This window comes from Eretmochelys imbricata, chromosome 3 (assembly GCF_965152235.1).
Source record: "Eretmochelys imbricata isolate rEreImb1 chromosome 3, rEreImb1.hap1, whole genome shotgun sequence".
Lineage (NCBI taxonomy): Eukaryota > Metazoa > Chordata > Testudines > Cheloniidae > Eretmochelys > Eretmochelys imbricata.
The window spans coordinates 61813370-61819244 of NC_135574.1; positions in this window are offsets into that span (position 1 = coordinate 61813370).

The window sequence follows — 5875 nt, forward strand, 5'->3', positions numbered from 1 at the left end:
ATTTATGTTCTGTATTTGGGGATAAAACAGATGTTGCAGTCTCATCACATGATGGTGATAGCACTCTTTCCATTCCACTTGTTTCTGGAGGATGTGAAACAGAAACTACTAAATTTAGCCATTTTTAAAATCAGTAGGTCCAGGTAATTTGCATTCAGGAAGTTTGGATAAGCTGGCTGAGGAGCACACTGGACAATTAATGTTGATTTTCAATAAGTCATGGAGCACTGGCTTTCAGAAGACTGAAAGCTAATGTTGGGCCAATTTTAAAAAAGAACAAACAGGATGACCTCGGAGGTTATAGGCCTGTCAGCCTGGCATTGATCCTGGGCAAGATAATGGAGCAGCTGATACAGGACTCAATTAGTAATGAATTAAAGGAGGATAATGTAATTAAAGCAAATGAACATAGGTTTATAGAAAATAGATCCTGTCAAACTAACTTAGTATATTTTTTTGATGAGATTAGAAGTTTGATGGATAGAAGTAATAGCATTGACATCATATACTTAGACTTCTCTAAGGTGTTTGACTTGGTGCTGCACATTTTGATTAAAAATAGTATAATATAAAATTAACATGACACACATTAAATTAATTAAAAATGGGCTGATAGGACTCAAAATGTAATTGAAAAGGGGAATCAGCATAAAGCATGTGTGTTTCCATTGGGATACCTCAGGAATCAGTTCTTAATCCTACACTATTTAACATCTTTATTAATAAACTAGAAGAAAATATAAAATCTTCGCTGACAAAGGTTGCAGTTGACTTGAAAATTGGGGGAATTATAAATAATGAAGAAGACAGATCACTGATTCAGAACGATCTGAATTGCTTGGTAAATTGGGAACAAGCAAACAACATGTTTTAATATGACTAAATATAAATATATACATCTGGGAACAAAGAACGTAGGCCATTCTTATAAGATGGGGGACTCTATCCTGGGAAACAGTAACTCTGAAAAAGATTTGGGGGTCATGGTAGATAATCTGATGAACCTGAGCACCCAATGTGACACAGTGGTCAAAAGAGCTAACGTGATCCTGAAATGCATAAGCAGGGGGAATCTTGTGTAGGAGCAGAGAGGTTATTTTACTTCTTTATTTGGCACTGGTATGAACACTGCTAGACTCCTGTGTGAGCTGAAACCCAAAAAAGTGTCCTACAAAAAGTGGAAACTAGGTCATATTACAAAGCTTGAATATAAACGAATAAGGTATATACGGACAAAATTAGAAAGGCCAAGGCACAAAACGACATTAAACTAGCTAGAAACATAAAGGGTAACAAGAAAACATTCTACAAATACATTAGAAACAAAAGGAAGATGGAAGGACTGGGTAGGCCTGTTACTCAAGGAGGAGGGGAAAAACAACAACAGAAAATGTGGAAATGACAGAAGTGCTAAATGACTTTTTTGTTTCAGTTTTCACCAAAAAGGTTAGTAGCAACTGGAGTCTAACATAGTGAATGCGAGTGAAAGAGAGGTAGAATCGGAGGCTAAAACAGGCACAGACCAAGCTAAAAAGTACTTAGACAAGTTATATGTACTCAAGTCACCAGAGCCTGATGAAATACATCCTAGAATACTTAAAGACCTGACTGAGGAGATATCTGAGTCATTAGCAATTATCTTTGAAAAGTCAGGGAAGATGGGAGAGATTCCAGAGGATTAGAAAACAGCAAATATAGTGCCAATCTATAAAAAAGGAAATAAGGAAAACCTGGGGGACTACAGACCAGTCAGCTTAACTTCAGTACCCGGAAAGAAAACAGAGCAAATAATTAAACAATCAATTTGTGAACACCTAGAAAATAATAAGGTGATAAGTAACAGTCAGCACTGATTTGTCAAGAACTGATCATGTCAAACCAACCTAATAGTTTTCTTTGACAGAGTAACAAGCCTTGTGGATGGGAGGGGAAGTGATAGATGTTGTATATCTTGACTTTAGTAAGGCTTTTGATATGGTCTCCCATGACCGCCTCATAAACAAACTAGGGAAATACAAGCTAGTATAAGGAGGGTGCATAATTGGTTGGAAAACCCTTCCCAGAGCATAGTTATCAGTGGTTCACAGGCAAGTTGGAAGTGCATATTTCGTGGGGTCCCACAGGGATTAGTTTTGGGTCCAGTTCTGTTCAACTGCTTCATCAATGCTTTCGATAATGGCATAGAGAGTACACTTATAAAGTTTGCAGATGACACCAAGCTGTGAGGGGTAGAAAAGTGCTTCAGAAGATAGGATTAAAATCCAAAATGATTTGCACGAACTGGAGAAATGATCTGAAGTAAATAGGAAGAAATTCAATATGGACAAATGCAAAGTACACCACTTAGGAATGCACAATCAGCTGCACATATATAAAATGGGAATGACTACCTAGGAAGCAGTACTGCAGAAAGGGATCTGGGGGAGTTATTGTGGATCACAAGCTAAATATGAGTTCACAGTCTAACACTGTTACAAAAGAAGCAAACATCATGCTGGAATGTATTAGCAGGAGAGTTATAAGCAAGACACGAGAAGTAATTCTTCCGCTCTACTTTGTGCTGATTAGACCTCAGCTGGAGTATTGTGTCCAATTCTGTGTGCCACATTTCAGGAAAGATGTGGACAAATTGGAAAAAGTCCAGAGAAGAGTAACAAAAATGATTAGAGATCTAGAAAACATGATCTATGAGGGAAGACTGAAAAAAATTGGGTTTGTTTAGTCTGCAAAAGAGAAGACAGAGGTGACATAACAGTTTCCAAATACATAAAAGATTGTTACAAGATGGAGAGAGGTAAATTGCAACCAGGGAGGTTTAGGTTGGACATAAGGAAAAATCTCCTAACTGACAGGGTGGTTAAGCACTGGAATACACCACCCAGGGAGATTTCACAATCTCCATCACTGCAGATTTTTAAGGACAGGTTAGACAAACACCTATCTGTGGTGGGTAACCTGCAGCCCACGCCGCTTCCCACACCTCAAATTGGCTGGAAACAGCGAATCACAACCACTGGGAGCTGCGGGTGGTGTGCTTGCGGATGCTCAACGTAAACTAACTGTCTTGCAGCCCACCAGTAGATTACCCTGACAGGCCACGTGCAGCCTGCAGGTTGCCCACCACTGGTCTAGATAAGACTTAGTCCTGCCATGAGCGCAGAAGACTGGACTAGATGACCTCCTGAGGTCCCTTCCAGATCCACAATTCTATTATTATAGTTCCAGTGTCCACAATTCAAAAATAATGTTGATAAATTGGAGAGACTTTGGAGAAAAGCCAGGAGAATGATTAAAGGAGTAGAAAACCAGCCTTACAGTAATTATATAAGAAAACCAGCCTTATAGCAGTTCTGCGGAAAAGGACCTAGGGGTGACAGTGGACGAGAAGCTGGATATGAGTCAGCAGTGTGCCCTTGTTGCCAAGAAGGCCAATGGCATTTTGGGATGTATAAGTAGGGGCATAGCGAGCAGATCGAGGGATGTGATCGTCCTCCTCTATTCGACATTGGTGAGGCCTCATCTGGAGTACTGTGTCCAGTTTTGGGCCCCACACTACAAGAAGGATGTGGATAAATTGGAGAGTCCAGTGAAGGGCAACAAAAATGATTAGGGGTCTGGAACACATGACTTATGAGGAGAGGTTGAGGGAACTGGGATTGTTTAGTCTGCAGAAGAGAAGAATGAGGGGGGATTTGATAGCTGCTTTCAACTACCTGAGAGGTGGTTCCAGAGAGGATGGTTCTAGACTATTCTCAGTGGTAGAAGAGGACAGGACAAGGAGTAATGGTCTCAAGTTGCAGTGGGGGAGGTTTAGGTTGGATATTAGGAAAAACTTTTTCACTAGGAGGGTGGTGAAACACTGGAATGCGTTACCTAGGGAGGTGGTAGAATCTCCTTCCTTAGAAGTTTTTAAGGTCAGGCTTGACAAAGCCCTGGCTGGGATGATTTAATTGGGGATTGGTCCTGCTTTGTGCAGGGGGTTGGACTAGATGACCTCCTGAGATCCCATCCAACCCTGATATTCTATGATTCTAATAGATTCAAGGAGCCTTAGCCTTCTCTTTGTTAAGTTAATTACAGTCTATAAGTACCTACATGGGGAACCAATATTTAATAATGGACTCTTACTAGCAGAGAAAGGTATAAGGGGATCTCATGTTTGGAAGTTGAAGCGAGAAAAAAAATCATACTGGAAATAAGGTGTAAATTTTTAATGGTGAGTCATTAACCATTGGAGCAACTTACCAAGGGTTGTGGTAGATTCTCCATCACTGACAATTTTTAAATCAAGACTGGATGTTTTTCTAAAAGATATGCTCTAGGAATTATTTTGAAGATGTTCCATAGCCTGTGCTAAATTGGGAAGTCAGATTAGATGATCACAATGATCCCTTATGGCATTAGAATCTATGAAACAGTGCAACTCCCTTCCAGGAGCAGCTACATGGGGCAGAAACTACCTCCACCCAGGGGGAAGGCTAAACCCCCTAGGAGAGATTAAGGATTCTTTGGCATTACACCTTGACAGAGTCTCCTCAAACAACATAATTGCTTATTTTTGTAGCAGGGATGAAATAATTGCTAGCAGAGAAGTACATAGAGGATCCTGGAGGAGATGCCAGGGGTTGCCAAGGATGCAGTCCTGCTCCAGATCCACTGAAGGGCCCTCCATTGGCTCCTAGGCAAGAGTCTAGGTTACAGTTTGATCAGCTAAATTAAACTATACCCTGCATCTACATAAAGAAAGAGGTAGAGAGGAGATTGGGTTTAGCTAGCATATGTTAGTTAAACCTAACCTAAACCTGACCATTTTTCCTAGTCAAAACAAATCCCCGGAGATCTGACAGCACCAAAACAACATAACAGAATTGAGGCAAGTTGGCATGAAAGTTTCCTTGTTTCAGATCCCACCACCAGATTGTGTAATGTTTTCCCCCAGCACCAGAACACTCACACTTGCAGTCTCTTTCCAAAGGCTAGCACCACATCCTCTAGTGCTGAACAAATTTTGATAAGGTTGCGGTTAGGTCACACAAGCATCCAAAAAAATCAAACATCTACTGAGAGCTTATGCAAACTATCCAAACCTTCTGAATCTGTAAAAGGGGGCTGGTATAGGCACTCTCCTTCCTGAGGCCTGCAACCCCTCCACTTCTCAGTGGAAAAGCCATAAGGACAGGCTAGGCAATTGATTTGACACTTCAAGGGCCATTCATAGGTGTGAGCTAGAAGCTGAGAACTAACCTCCCCATGAGTTTTCTGTTTCAGAACTTACGAGAAAAAAAATCTAGTCACCCTGTATTCCAAGGGCAGGGAAGTTGGGGCCGGAGGGCGCGGAATGAATCCCGACTAGCCCCATCCCTGTTCGGCTCCTTGGGGCCGGGCAAATCCCGGCTCCTAGCGGAGCCTCCGGGTACTCTGCGTGCGGGGGTGTTGAGGCAGAGGCAGCTTTCGCCTGGTGGCCGGGGCGCTTGGCGGTGGAGCGGCACCGTGGCCGGGAGCGGGACGGCTGCGAACACCCGCGGGCCTGTCATCCGGTGGGAGAGGCCTGCGGCGAGACCACAGGCCTGGGCGAGGCTGCGGCTCGGACCCTGCTCCGGAGCGGGCCACAAGCGCCTCGGTCCGTGTGATGGCGGAGCTCCACCCCGCGGAGGAACTTCCGAGTCGGTGGCAGGAGGTGTCTCCTGGCGGAGCCGCCCGAACTATCATGGCGGAGCGCGCCCGGGAGACTCCCTGAGAAGCTTCCGCCTCGATCTAGGGCAGTGAGTTCCGCCCCAGTAACGGACATATGATCCTTCCCAGCATGCCCTGGGCGGGAGGGGGCCTTTCGGCCACCGTGGCGTTGGTTGCCATGGTGCCGTAACGGGTCTGCGGA